Below are 16,127 nucleotides of genomic sequence, written 5' to 3'. Positions count from 1 at the left end.
TTCAAGTGGTTTCTATTGCACTGCTTTTTGATTATTTTCTAAAGTTTTTATTTAAATTCCAGTTAGTTGACATATAGAGTAATATTAGTTTCAGGTGTACAGTATACTGATTCAACATTTCCATACAACATCTGGTACTCATCACAAGTACATTCCTTTATCCTCATCAGCTACTTAATCCATCCCCTACTCACTTCCCCTCTTTTAACAATTTGTTCTCTATAGTTAAGAGTCTGATCCTTGGTTTGCCCTTCTCTCATTTTTTCCCCTTTGCTCATTTGTTTTGCTACTTAAATTTCACATAAGTGAAATCAGATAATATTTTCTTTCTCTGATAAATTTCACCTATCAAAATACTCCCTAGCTCCATCCATTTCTTTGCAAATGGCAAGATTTCACTTTTTTGTGGATGAATAATATTCTATTATGTTAATGTATGCATTTACATATACATAAATACCTTATATGTATATATATATCTTTTATATATATATACGTATATAATATTGGCAAATGACATGTCAGACAAAGTGTTAGTACCCAAATATATAAAGAACTTGTAAGACTCAACACCCAAAAACAAATAATCCAATTAAAAAATCGGGAGAGGATACGAACAGATATTTTTCCAAAGAAGACAACAGAAACATGAAAAGACGCTCAACATCACTCATCATCAGCGTAATACAAATCAAAACTACAATAAAATATCACTTTGCATCTGTCAGAATGGCTAAAATCAACAACATAAGAAGCAAGGTGTTGGTGAGGAAGTGGAGAGAGAGGAACACTTGTGCACTGTTGGTAGAACTCAAACTGGTGCTGTCGCTCTGGAAAATGGTATGGGGTTCCTCAAAAAGTTATAATAGTACTATCCTATGATCAAGTATTTGTACTACTAGGTATTTACCCAAAGAATACCAAAGTACTAATCCAAAGGGATACATGCACCCCTATGTTTATAGCAGCATTATCTACAATAGCCAAATTCTGGAAACAGCTCAAGTGTCCATGAGCAGATGAATGAATGCATAAAGGAAGTGACATATATATAGGAAGTGTGTGTGTGTGTGTGTGTGTGTGTGTGCACATACATATAGAATAATTATTAACTCTTCTTTAAATGTTTGGTATAATTCATCTGTGAAGACATATGGTCATGGAATTTTGTTTTGGGGGAGTTTTATGATTACTTACTCAATTTCTTTGCTGGCTATTAATCTGGTTAAAATTTCTATTTCCTCCTGCTTCTGTTTTAGTAGTTTATATTTTTGTAGGAATTTGTCCATATCTTCCAGGTTGTTCAATTTATTGGCATGAAATTTTCATAATATTCTCTTATAATCATTTGTATCTTTGTGGTGTTGGTTGTTATTTCTTCTCTCTCATTTGTGATTTTATTTATTTTATTCCTTTCTCTTTTCTTTTTGATAAATCTGCCTAGAAGTTTCTCAATTTTATTAATTTTTTCAAAGAACAAGTTAGTGGTTTCATTGATCTGTTCTATTGATTTTTTAATTTCTGTACCATTTATTTCAGTTCTAATCTTTATTATTTCCTTCCTGCTGCTGCCTTTACATTTGTTTGTTGTTTTTTTTTCTTGCTCCTTTAGGTGGAAAGTTCAGTTGTTTATTTGAGGTTTTTCTTGCTCCTTGAATAGGCTTGTATTGCTGTGTATGTCCCTCTCATAACAGTTTTTTCTGCATCCCAAAGATTTTGTATATTGTATTTTCATTCGTTTCCATGTATTCTTTAATTTTTTCTTTAATTTCTGGTTGACCATTCAATATTTAGTAGCATATAGTTTAACAGCCATATATTTGTGATCTTTCCAAATTTTTCTTGTACTTGACTTCTAGTTTCATCACATTGTTATCATTAAATGTACCTGGTATGATTTAAATCTTTTTGTATTTGCTATCCTGATATATGCTCTATTCTAGAGAATCTTCCAGGTGCATTTAAAAAAAAAACTGTACTCTGCTGTCTTAGGATAGAATGTTTAAGTGTATTTGTTAAATCTATTTGGTCTTGCATGTCATTCAAAGCAATTGTTTCCTTGTTGATGTTCTGTTTGGATGACCTGTTCTTTGATGTCAGTGGGGTGTTGATGTCCCCTACTGTTACTGTGTTATTATCAGTTAGTTCTTTTATGCTTTTTATTCATTGTGTTACATATTTGTTTGCTTTCATGTTGGGTGCATAAATATTTACAACTGTTATATCTTTATGATTTAAAAATATCCTTCTTTGTTTCTTTTTACAATCTTTGTCTTAAAATCTAGTTTGTCCAATATAAGTATTGCTACTCTGGCTTTCTTTTGGCATCCATTTGCATAACTGTTTCTCCACCCCTCAGTTTCAGTCTGTAGGTGACTTTAGGTCTAAAATAAGACTCTTGGAGGCAGTACATTTATGGATCTTATGGTTTCAACATTTTGACACCCTGTCTTTATTTTAATTAAAAAAAATTTTTTTGAGAGAGAGAGAGAGTGCAAGCAGGAGAGAGGGGCAGAGGTAGACAGAGAAGCATAGCAGTATCCACACTCAGAATGGACTCAACATGGGGTTCAATCCCATGACCCTGGGATCATGACCTGACCAGAAATAGTCAGATGCTTAACTGACTGAACCCTCATGGCATCCCAACCATATTCCTTTTGATTGGAGTGTACATTTATATTTGAGGTAATTATTGATATATACGCATTTATTGCCATTTTGTTACGGGTTTTGTCATTGCTTCTGGAGATTTTCTCTGATCCTTTCTTGTCTTCATCATTTTTGTCTCTCCTTTGCACTCAAAGAGTCCCCTTTAATATTTCTTGCAGTGCTGGTTTAGTGGTCACAAACTTTTTTAGGTTTTATTGTCTGGGAAACTCTTTATCTCTCCTGCTATTCTGAGACATTCACTGAAGTACCAGGTCCTGGGCACAACATGACTTTTTCATAAGGCCATTACTTTCAGGAGCAGGAGACATAACTGGCTTTTCTAACAACACCAAGAAGAAGGCAGAGACTTAAACAAATGCCAAGATGGAGGAAATTCTTTCTTTTTCTCTTAATTTTTTAATGTTTATTTCTGAGAGAGAGAGAGAGAGAGAGAGAGTTGGGGAGGAGTAGAGAGAGACAGACAGAGACATAAGATTTGAAGCAGGTTCCAGTCTCTGAGCTGTCAGCACAGAGTCCAGTGCAGGGTCTGAACCCACAACCCACGAGATCATGACCTGAACCAAAATTGGACACTTAACCAATTGAGCCACTCAGGTGCCCCTTGAGGAATTTATTTCATATTCAAGAACAAGATAAGGCCATAGCCAGAGATCTAAGGAAAACAGATGTAAGTAATCAACAATCATAAGGAAACTCATTGAGCTTCAGGAAAGAATGAAGCTCACATCAGTGAGAGCCTTACCACAGAGATAAGAGTTAAAAAAGAATCATGAATGAACAATATACAAAAAACAAGATTGGAAACAGGCTTGCTGCAATAAACAACAGGCTGGAAGAAGCATACAGACAAACTAGTGACCTATGAGACAAAATAATGGAAAATAATGAAGCTGAACAAAAGAAGGAAAGATGAATTAGGCCACATGAGAGTAGACTTAGGGAGCTCAGTGACTCCACCATCAGATATAATAACATTCATATTATAGGTTTTCCAGAAGAAGAAGAGAGAAAAAGGAGCAGAAAAATTATTTCTCAATATAATAGAAAATTACCCTAATCTGAGGAAGAAACAGATACCCAGATGCAGGAGGCAGAGAAATTTCATCAAATCAACAAAAGTAGGCCAACACCAAGACATATTGCAATTAAATTTGCAAATATAGTGATAAAGAAAAAAAATCATAAAATCAGGAAGACAAACAAAGTCCTTCATGTACACGGAAAAACCCATAAGTCTAGCTGGAGATTTCTCAACAGAAACTTGGCAAACCAGAAGGAAACAGCATCATATATTCAAAGTGCTGAATGGGAAAATTCTGCAGCCAAGAGTACTCTATCCAGCCAGGCTACCATGCTCCTTTTCATAACTGGGTTTTGTAATAATTAAGAAGATGTCATGCAAAATGTGAAGGTTTTTTTTATTGGCTCACATGGTTCAAATGGCCAGAGGTAAGGCAGGCTTGGCTCACTGCAGCGGAGGGTTGAACTCTGCTGTTCTGTCGGACGACCGTGCCTGTCCTCTTCCCGCACTTCCATGCTCCGTCAGGCCACAGCTGTGTCAGGCGTCATATCCAGGCACCACGCCATCAGGTAAAATGGTCAGAGAATAAAAGCCCTACGTTTCATTCCGGGTGGACCAACTCATTTCAAGTGCATTGGACAGTCACTGAGGTGGGAATGTGTGAGTTACACTGAATGGCTAAAACCACCTAGAGTTTCTTTCCTCCTGCCATAGGTGGAACTAAGTAACTATTTCTCAGTGGCAAAGGAAGTAAATGGATGCTTTGCACAGAAGGAAACCACTAAATTTTCACTACAATTTTTAGTGCTTTTTAAAAAAAACCTTTCTGTCAGGTAACTCCTTTTATTTTAGTAAATACTTTTATTTTTAAGTTGCTAACTCTATTCCCATTATTAAGTATTCTTGTGCCATAAACAAACAAACAAATCAGCATAATACCAAAGTTTAAATGATTGAGGTTTAATTTCTTACAATTTTCCAAATTAATGAAGTAAAATAAAAATGAAAGTTGACAATATATAAATGTGGGAAAATTTTGGGTGACATGTACGTGGAAAAGCTGTTTGGAAATTACTTGGTAAGTTAAAAATAAATGAATACTGGTTCCATGAGTTAGAGGAATGAACTTTGTGGTTAGTACCCTGGTTACTGTTCTTGCACAGAGACAATCATCTTAATATAATCATTACTGATGATGCTAAATTGGGACAGAGCTATTCACAGCAGGCAGCACTTAACAAACCAGCAGCCCGACACTCTTTAAAGCATAGGAGAAAGAACTGAATGCTATCATTATGGATCCTTTCTTCGTTCCTCAAATACAGATAACATGCCTAGGAAATATACGTATAAGGAAACCTAGAAGTAGTCACACAAATAGCAAATGGGATAATATGACAATGAAATATTGCTCAGTGCAAGAAGAGAATGGGCTGAATAAACAATTTTCCTTGGCCTAATGCTACCTGACAGAACAGAAGCAAAAGCTGCTTGAAGAGCTCTCTCTTTTCCTTGTCCTGTAAAACCTACCTGGCTATAACAGAGTTCGAGGCCCAGAGGCTGAACTGAATAAATATTTGTGGGACTCACAAAGAGGGTGGTGATAAGCACCAATGAGAACAGTATTAAAAATAGCCACCATTCTCAAATACTCCTTAGTGACTGGAGTATTTATCCTTAAGCAGGTGCTTACTGTGTTCAAAGTGTCCGGTATTCCAGTCCTGGTGTTCTCTCTCCTCTTGTTCCCAAAGGATTTCTTTTTGTCTCTCCATCAGTATATCTCTTATTACTAAATAAATGAAATAGAAGCCATCCATGGGGAAAGTGCCTAGTCATCTCCTCTATTCTTGTCTGTCCTTGAAGGTACCATGTTTTCAACTCCTAAAGATCTCACTTACACTTGGACACTTTGCCCCTTTTGAATCGCCTTATCAATTTTCCCTGTCTTTTCTAGCCCCACCTCTCTCTTACCTTTCACCATAGAAATATACTCAGTTTTCCTCCTTCCATATTTATTTTTAAAAATGAACATATGCACTTTTTTTGATCTCTCATATCATTCAGGTTGAAACTGTCTCCCTCCTTCTCTTAGTCACCAAATTATTTAAAATAAATTGTCCACCTTTGTTTTCCCAATTTCTTCAATCCCTCATCACCTAAGTCACTGACAATTTTACCTCTATCTTCACCATTCTAATAAAGTTACACAAACCTCACAAGAGATCCTGATTTCCAAAGTCAGTTGGACCATTTCCACATGGAGGTGCACATACCCGAAGTGGACCGGAAGCAGGGCACATGTCTATATGAACAGAACATCAGGTGTTTGTCCTTCTATGCACTTAGCACAAAGCTGTGCAGAGAAAACGTCTGTTAAATAGAAGCATACAAGAATTCCCATATGAAAGTGTGTAGACAAAATGTGCAGGACTCATAATACATTCTTATTTTTACATATTCTCCAAGCTTTTACTGCAAATATATGTTGCAAAAAGTACAGCATTTAAATTACAATCTGTTGTGTACTTTCCGTTATACTGCTCTGAATAAATATCGGAAACGCCTTGAGTGCTGAATGCCAAAGATGATTGAAATCCCTCTGAGCCATAAATTTAAAATGTGCTCTCTGTGGTGGTGAAGATTTTGCATTATGTAAAAGATATAATTGGATACTCTATCCTAAAAAAAGACAGGATAAATATTACAGAACTCTGCATATCTGATTTCTCTCCTTTTAAAAGTAGAAATAAATTGTATCAGCCTACATGAAAGTTGAATATAAAATATAAAGTGATACAAGTCAACATCCATTTGGTTTTTCTCTGATTCAAGTAGCCTCTAATTTAAACATTCATACTAGCATCTGATATTTTATTGTTGCTATTGTTAAATTTAGTCTAGAATTTCACTGAATGAATAAGAATTTCAGTCTGTTGAGTGAGGAATTAGGTCCTCCTGAAAATTCAGCTGGCCAAGTCTCAGAGACTCTGACCTTCTGCTACCAATGCCAAATCATAGCAGAGTTATTTTTCAGTAGTTTTCCAAACAGCGTTAGCCAAAGAGATGTGGCTTAAAACCTGTAATTCCAAGGGCATTGAATAGGCTAACAATTTTCCAAACATTTCCCAGCAAACTAAAGAAAAACAAGCATTTAGAAAAATTATGCTTACTCTTTAAAGGCTTTTAGAGAAAGAAAAGTCATATTTTATAAAGGTTAATGATTTCTAAACTAGGAATTTTAAATTGTTGGATAGTTAATCATCAGGAATTAGTTTACCTGGTTTAATTACTACATATAATCACCTATAAGCAGAGTCCTAAGAAGCATATGTTGGGTAAGAGGAGATAAATCAGTGCAAGAATTAACTTGTCCTGGTCATGGCTACAGTAGCATGCAAGAGTTAATGTGTTAGTAATGTGTGCTAGGATGAGTGTGCAGGTCTAAAGTGGCAATGGGGGAGCAGGTATTACAAGAGAATGGGTGTCATCCTTGCGCAGGGCCCATGCTAACCTTCTGTGTGTCATTCCAATTTTACTGTATGTGCTGCCAAAGAAAGCATAATCCAAGAGCAATGGGAAGAAGATAAAGACATTTATTATACTCATAATTTTGTCTAAAATCCAGCTCAACTTCCAGGTAAATGAAATTATGCATGTGTGTGTGTGTGCACGTGTGTGTTGTTAGCATCAGAAATAATGTTTAAAATCATCCATTTCAAGAAATACTGCCAATCAAATGGAAGGATGACTGACGTGTTTGTTCCACTGACAGATGGTTTAGATGCTGATTTTGTTCGTGTATAAGCTGTTTGGCTTGGGTGTCTACATACTGCTTTTTGAAGGTGACTAAAAATCTCTGCACCTGCCAATCCCATATTTAACATTCAACAGTTGGTGCTGGCAGGAATATCATTCAGAGATAAAAATCTCCATTCGTTGTGCTATTTTAGGTGGACTATTATCAAAACCTAAGCAAATAGCAACCTGGATTAACTCAAACTTAAATTCAAGGTCTAATTTTGTCTTTTAAGCCTGCTAAGACATTTAGTCTAATACTCAACACTTAACTTCACAAAAGCATCATGGTAACATGAAAAAACAGTGACATTTACTACATTTTAATTACCATAATGACATGCAAACGTAGAAACATCAGTCCCCAAAATTTTGGGAGCTGCTTTTGTTTCATCATATTAAGCTTTCAAATATATTATAATGAACTTTTCTATGGTTTTTTTAGTTTCAATGTTATATCATAATTGGGTTATTTTGTTCATACCTTATACTCAGAGACATCTCATTTCAAAAAAGCAAGCAGGGGCTCCAGGGTAGTTCAGTCAGTAACTGTCCGACTTCAGCTCAGGTCATGATCTTCACAGTTCGTGGGTTCAAGCCCTGCATCAGGTTCTGTGCTAACAGCTCAGAGACTGGAGCTTGTTTCACATTCTGTATCTCCCTCTCTCTCTGCCCCTTCCCTGTTTGTGCTGTCTCTGTCTCAAAAATAAATGAACATTAAAACAAATAAAAACAAAACAAAAAAGCAAGCAAATGTGCCTTATAAAAAAGTCATATTGGTAATACCATACCTCCACCTACTATCATAGACCATTGATTAAAATGTGATAGCTTCTTTTTTAAAGAAAGAATCAAACCTCACTGACTAAAAGTAGATACTATATTAATACAGATGAATAAATTATATTTTTAAATGTATAACATTTACACAAAAACTACAATATCTCTTAAAGATTTTTATCTTTTGGGACTCCTGGGTGGCTCAGTTGGTTAAGCGTCCAACTTCTGCTCAGGTCATGATCTGTGGTTTGTGAGTTTGAGCCCTGCGTCGGGCTCTGTGCTGACAGCTCAGAGCCTGGAGCCTGCTTCAGATTCTGTGTCTCCCTCTCTCTCTGACCCTCCCCCACTCATGCTCACTCTCTCTCGCTCTCTCTTTCTCTGTTTCTCAATAATAAATAAACATTAAAAAAAGATTTTTACCTTTTTTGTCACACCAGAGAACCATGTTGAATATAACAGCAGCTATTTCAGATATTAGTAGCAACTATGTACCAGGCATGGTATTGAGAGTCAGGGATGGATAAAATAGTCAAAACTAAAGTATTTTCTGCTTTGGCAAAGTTTAAGGTCTAACTGTTAGTTTAAGGAAACTGTAGGGGCACCTAAGTGGCTCAGTCAGTTGAGCATCTGACTCTTGATTTCAGCTTAGGTCATGATCCCAGAGTCGTGGGGTTGAGCCCTGCATCAGGCTCTGTGCTGAGTGTGGAACATGCTTAAGATTCTCTCTTACTCTCTCTCTTTCTCCCTCTTCCCCTCTCCCCAGCTTATGCTCTCTCTCTCTTTAAACTAAAAAAAAAAGTTGAAAAAATGTATACAGTGATGGAGGGAAACCATTCTTTCACAGATGGTCTTCCATGTTAACTCTATTGCCATGCTAAAGAAACAAAATACCTTAACATATTGAATTCCATTTTTAATAACTTTTAAAATATCAAAATAAAATTTACTGGTTAATATACGTTTCACTTTTATAATTCTAAACTTCCAGGATGGTCTACTACTTAATCAATGCCAATCAACCTCACTAAAAAGAACTTCATTGTTTTTGTTACATACAAGGCAACACTTGTTTGATGTATAACTTAAATTTAGACACATTTTGACTCATTTATTTACTTCTATATATGATTTACAACCAATTTATCCTGCAGGCCATGCTTGGAAATTGCCACACTCAAGGTTAAATGGTCTATAGAGGCCATGCTGGGCTTTGTAATTGCTCTGAGTATTTAAATATGCACGATATACTGCTTTTTCCCCCCAGGCTGAAATTATTGTGGCCAGAATCAAGAGGCCTTTTTAATCTCTGAGTTAAAGCAGACTTCAAACTACTTGATGAGGAAATTTGGGACCAACTTTTCCCAAAGGATATTGCTGAGTAGAAAAGGAGTAATTATCCCCCTCAGATCCTTCTAAGGCCCCTCCTCCTGCCTTAGAAATGCTGATCTGCTCCAGGGCCACATAACAATAAAATGTATGGCTCTGTTCTTCATCAATAACACAGAGTAGTGCTCCCAGCACTTGCTAGGGAACCCAACTACAAATTATTGCTGCTCAGTACCCATCAAAACTTTAGTTAAGATAATAATATCTGTGGAAGATTTCCTGAAATGTAATTCAATCCACCTAGAGGAACAATTAAAACCAACCTATGGATTAAGGCTGATAAACAGAGAAATGCACACCTAGATGGCCAAATGTTATTCCCCACAGAAACACCTTTGGAAGCTTTGCTTCCACCTTGGCATTGTGCCGCCGGCTTACACTGAAGCACTGTAACAAACAGTCCCATAAAACTCCTCCATGTAGTTGCTACAACAAGTTATTGAGGAACACTGTTCACTATGTCACACTGTCCTTTTTATGAGGACTCAAAGGAGGAACTCTTCTCTGGACTCTGTGCCAGGAATAATTGGGCTTCTTCTAAGCAACAGGTGAGTTTCCTTTTTTATGGGCAATGGACAACTTTTTTTCCCCCAATATTGCCCTCTTTTCTTTGCTTCAGAGCTGAAGAGTCAAGTGTGTGGCCTGCCTCAAGCAAATTTGGAAGCCTTTGTAGCACACTTGAAATTCATCTCATGTTTTCTTCTGCTGCTTTCCTCTTCTCTTCTCCCTCATTATCTGTTTTTTTTATTTCCATTTATCTAAATACATAAAAGCTGTCTAAATTTTATTCTGGAAGAAGATGTGATAAGTAAGGAAGATTAACAACATGAGATAAAAGCAGTATATATTTTCCATTTTCCCATTTGAGTCTTACTTTTTAACTGAGAGGCAAGAAGCTAGCTTTGCCCCAGAAGCAAATCACAAACAAAATCCCCCTTATCGTTAGCTTTTAATTGTAAAAATATTCAATTATTGTAAAGTAATTGAGGCTGTGAAATGAATAGAGATGATGTTTTTTTTTCTTTTGGTTACAAGACCACATAAAAATTTCTCAGACCTAATAGGGGCAGAAAAAGAAAAGAAAGGGAAGGGAAGGGGAGGGGAGGGGAGGGGAGGGGAGGGGAGGGAAGGGAAGGGAAGGGAGAAAGAAAAGAAAGAAAAGAAAGAAAGAAAGAAAGAGAGAGAGAGAGAGAGAAAGAAGAAAGAAAGAAAGAAAGAAAGAAAGAAAGAAAGAAAGAAAGAAAGAAAGAAAGAAAGAAAGAAAGAAAAGTAGTGTGAGAAGCAATGCAATAGCCTTATCTCTGCCCACATTCTCAGCTCATAGAGACAAGTACCTTTCTGCACTGGCATTCAGCAGCCTCTCAGAAGTGATCAAGAGGACCTCACAGAGCAGTAAGAGTAGCCATTAATACTTGCAGTCCTCAGAAAGGCATAGGAGAACAGATAATTATTTGGCAGCCAGGACCAGGAAGATATTCTTAGAACTTCAGAGGCTGGACATCATAGGACAATGGTATGGCTGGGGTTAGTGCAAAAGAGTTAGCAGAACAAAGGCCTCAGAGGTGCCAACACTGAGAACTATATACCAGGACAGTCCACCTCGTGAGAAAAAGACCAGTGTGGACTTTGGGAGACAATGAGGTGGGATCATTCCTCTTCAGCTATTTTCCTGGTGGCAGGTAGGTCCCTTGGAGTTTAGAAATGGAAGAAGGATGAGAAACCACAAGAGAACTCCAAGAACAGGAAATGAAAATGAGACTGGGTTAAACAGAAAATGAATGACAAATACTTGTGCCAATGAAGGAAAACCCATCCAGAACCTAGGTGAATTTACCATCAGGCTGGTTGGCACGGAGATAATAAAGGAAACTATAAAGCGTGATACTTCACGATTACATTTTTCAATATGTGATCAGAATGTCTGTTAAGTAAATAAATGACATTCAAAATTGAGTGTACATATAACTACATATAATTACATATACATTATACATATAATTACATATAAATACATATAATGTAGATTCTCTTCTACCTCTCTTTTTTTAGAAATTGTCCTTTCTGACATCAGTAATCATACAGTATAGTATGGGGGCACCTGAGTTGCTCAGTCAGCTAAGCGTCTGACTTTGGGTCAGGTCATGATCTCACAGTTCATGATTTCTAGCCCTGCATCAGACTCTGCTGACAGCTCAAAGCCTGGAGCCTGCTTTGGATTCTGTGTCTCCCTCTCTCTGCCCCTCTCCTGCTTGAGCCCTACCTCTCTGTATCTCTAAAGCCAATAAACATTAAAAAATTTAAAAACATATGTAGTGTAATATGGCTATATCTAAATTACCATTTCCATTTTCTGTTCTTAGGCTCTGAGGAGCAGTTCCTGAACACCAGATTTCTTCTTTTGGTTCATAAAGCACAGCCTTCTCTCATAGTTCTCCTCCTACCAGTCTGGATGTTCCTTTCCTATATGTTTACTGTCATAAATTTGTATGTATCCCATTCAACTTTAAATGTATACTGTATTCAAGCCTTTATCCTTCTCCTTTTTATTCATTCAGTTGTCTCTCAGGCAAATGAGATACAAATTTTGATTTCTAACCGTATCTCTTTCAAACTTCTATTCCAAACCCTAAATTGCTACCTGGATATTTCTAGCCACATGTCCCATTTATAGCCTCAAACACAACATGTTGAATCAAATTATCCATTTTCCCTAAAGCCAGATTCCATTGCCACGCCTCTGAATGATATCTAGGTACCACCATGCCTTCAAGCTCCTGAAGAAAAATAGAAGCATTGTCTCTTTTTCTCTCTCACCCACTATGTAAAACAAGTGAAAGACTTTCTTGCTTTTAGTTTTATATCCAAATCTTTTCATTCCATTTCCACTGTCATTTCTCTAGTACACATTAGCCTCTGGTTCCTCCATTAATTTGCTCCCATTTCCAAACCTTACTGTGGTACAACGAACATAGAATTGGGGGTTCATATGAACCTGGGTTGGACCACCTTGTCAAACTTTAAACAAATTACTTAAGACTTAGTTATGTCATCTATAAAATGGATATTAAAAATAGCTGCCTTACAAGTTTGATGTGAGGATATCCTGAAATCATTTATCTGAAAACATACCGCATGCCTACTACACCCACTTAGGAAAATCTGCCATTTCAATGTTGAGTAATACTAAAGAAAACCATTCAGTTCTGTAAATTTGGAATCACAAGGATTAGCTAGATTCCCAATAATAATTCATTACTTTTTAAAGCAGTTTCTTCCTGCCCCTTTACTTTCACAACAATTCTGAGCCTTCACCATTCTCCATCAGCCATCTTACCTGTTATCCTTCCATTTAGTCTCAGACACGACTTTTGCCTTCAACCTTGCATACAGAATTGAGGCTTCCAGGGGTCTCATCTCCCTACTTCACGTCAATAACTTTATCTAACTACACCCCTTTCTTATTCCCTAGCTTCCAAGTTTAGAAACAGTTTTCCCTCCCTTTGTTCAATGTTAGCCCTTCCCCTCCTCTTTTCATCACTTCCCATAGTATCAAATTTAGGAATTTGTTCTATTAATAATGCCCTTTCTCTGCTATATCCTAAATATCCATATCCACTTACTCTTTTCCTTAATCATTAAACGCATTTGAATCTTCTCATCCTAAAATGTCTCCCCCTGATCCTCAGTATCTAAACTGGAGCCACTATCCTGATCCTCTTTTGCCATTTCAGGAAAAATGTTTTTGAAGGGAATTCTTTATTTATTCTATATACTTATTTAATTCTGTATTTCTTAGCCTACTGGAATAAGACTTGTTTCTCTATCCATCCTTTAACTTAAATCTAGGTATTCAGTGGCCTGCCTCTGCCCCTCTGCTGAATTTACGTGTACCATTCATCCTTTCTTGAATTATCTCTTCTTTTTGCTTCCATGACTCTTTCCTGCTTCTAAGACTGTCTCTTTCTTTCTCTTTCTTTCTCTCTCTCTTTCTTTCTTTCTCTCTGTCAAGAGCATGAGTGGGGAAGGGCAGAGGCAAAAAGAGAGAAAGAGTCTTAAGCAGGCTCCACACCCATCACAGAGCCCAACACAAGGCTTGATCTCACCAATGGTGAGACCATGACCTGAGCTGAGATGAAGAGTCAGATGCTTACACTTCATAGTCTTTCATGTGAACTTAGTCTCCTCTGCTTGGTGCTTAGATGTTGACCTAAGCTACTGTGGAGTGAAATCTCATGTGTTTTCATACTTTGAACAATCACTTGTATGCAAACAATCACCAATTATAGATTTATGTTTTCAGTATTGAGCTGTACTCTGAGCTCCAGCCTTACATATGCAATTCTTGACTCAATATTTCAGCTATACCTCTTTGTTTGACTCTTCTACAGGCACATCTACTTCAACATACTCAGAACTTAGCGTCTTTCCTCCAGGGCTGTTCTTCCTCTTTCATTCCAATGTTCAGTTACTGATACTATCATTGCAGTAGTCAGTTGCCTTGCCAGTTATCAATGTTTCTCTTTTCACCAGTACATCAAATCAGTGAACTAAGTTACTAAATGACTATCCACTTCATAGTGTCTTCTCCATTTCTTACTTGACCTAAGGAAATATATTCTAAGTAGTAGGCATAAGAAAAACTAATATGCATAGTGACATAGAGTGAACACTAGGAACTATATTGCTTGTGTTCAAATACTAGCTCCAATGACTTACTAGCTCTGCTAGAAAGGAATGTACACACTCTTGCTGTGCTTCATTCTCTCTCCATCAGGGAGAATGCAGCATCTTTACCCAGTCAACTGTTACTTGTTATTCCTCAAGACTCAAGTTAAGAGGTCACCTGTTTACGGATCCTTTCCCAGAGGCATTGTTAAATAAACAATCCCTTCTCTGTGGTAGCTTGATATCTTTTGTAACCTCTACTTAAAATTTATTATATTTCAATCTATTCTGCTCCAATATGTGTTTATTTAATGAAAATTAGCTTCTTTATGATTAATTAGGGGAATGGTGTAATATAATGCAGGAGTCAAAAATGTTGGTTCATTCATAACTTTTCCAAGCCTATTTTTATTTTGGAAGATCCAGTGCAAACATTCTCACAATTACAAATAACGTATTAGTAGTACATCAAAATCATAAGGAAAAAGCTGAAAATCTTATTTTAGGCAAAAGGTTAATTGATTCAAAAATTGTTGCACTTTCCACAATATTCATTAATCTAGGGAATTTGAAAGTAGAGATGACAAAACTATGAAGACATTTCTCATGTGTCAAATACTTTAAGCTAGATTTTAAAATTTTTGATGTATGTGGTCTGTAATAGGTGAATATTTTCCAAGTCTTTTTAAGGAAGCATAAGTGCAAGAGTTAAACATCAGCAGAGAATCAACTGGCTTTGTTAATGCATGCACCTGTCAGTGGAAACATAGCTGTGCTTCTGTTTTTGTTAAGATTGTTATTGCTTTTACGTAGCACCCTGTTTTCAAAGTTACCTAGGCTTCGAATGGTCTGCTTAATCTTATTTTTTTTCCTTTAAGCTCTGTTACTTTTAATGTAAAGTTTTTCAACACACAGGTATTTTTCAGGAACATATACATGACTATAAAAGAAATACCTATATATTAAAATGATGCATCTGTTCTCCCATTAATCTGTAATTTCCTGGAGAGAAAGGACCATCAGAAAATAATGTTTGTACTGCCATTCCATAACTCGATAATGTTCAGTGAACTGAATTAAACCATGGAAGATGCTGAATAAAATGCTACTTCTTTTTTTCTCATCTACCGTCTCCTCTCCCATCTCTTCTCCCTTTAATTCAACCAAACACAAGTCTCTGTATGTAACTTTCCTAACAAAAATACTTCAGTTGCTTTATATTTGCATAAAGTCTGGATCTCCTGATTGTAGTATCTAAGGCTGTACCTGCTTTGCTGACAGCCAGTCACTCTGAATTTATTGTGCCAGTCAGTGAAGGCAGTTCGCTGTGTTCTTGTCACACGGTGGGTATTTATTTGCTCCCTTGTTTTGCTCATGCCTTTTTCTTTTCCTTTTTTTTTTAACATTTTTTTATTATTTATTTTTGAGAGACAGAAAGAGACAGATTGTGAGCAGGGGAGGGGCTGAGAGAGAGGGACACACAGAATCGGAAGCAGGCTTCAGGCTTTGAGCTGTCAGCACAGAGCCCGACGCAGGGCTCGAACCCACCGAACAGTGAGATCATGATCTGAGCCGAAGTCGGTCTCGTAACTGACTGAGCCACCCAGGCGCCCCTGCGCATGCCTTTTTCTTACCATAGTCCCCAGAATGGACTCCCAACTCCACTCTAATTAAAGTCCCCAGGTTTACTGTTGTGCCCGCTCAACTCACTCTCCTCTCCTTGAAGCAGCTATTGTAAAAATATTTAATGTGCATTTGTCATTAAGTCTCATATACTGGTATTGATCTTTTTATTACATATGGTCTA

At 36.8% G+C, this 16,127-nt stretch overlaps 1 non-coding gene across 1 annotated transcript; it reads right to left on the bottom strand.

Moving 5' to 3' along the window:
- Positions 1–7,145: 7,145 nt before the first annotated feature.
- On the bottom strand, positions 7,146–7,254 carry LOC115303467. The gene has a single exon (XR_003914073.1). It is a non-coding gene; the product is annotated as a U6 spliceosomal RNA (small nuclear RNA).
- Positions 7,255–16,127: the final 8,873 nt, after the last annotated feature.

Source organism: Suricata suricatta, chromosome 1, assembly GCF_006229205.1.
Source record: "Suricata suricatta isolate VVHF042 chromosome 1, meerkat_22Aug2017_6uvM2_HiC, whole genome shotgun sequence".
NCBI classification, from domain to species: Eukaryota; Metazoa; Chordata; class Mammalia; order Carnivora; family Herpestidae; genus Suricata; species Suricata suricatta.
The sequence above is the reverse complement of the archived record's forward strand: the minus strand, read 5'-3'. Positions and strand labels throughout refer to the sequence as shown.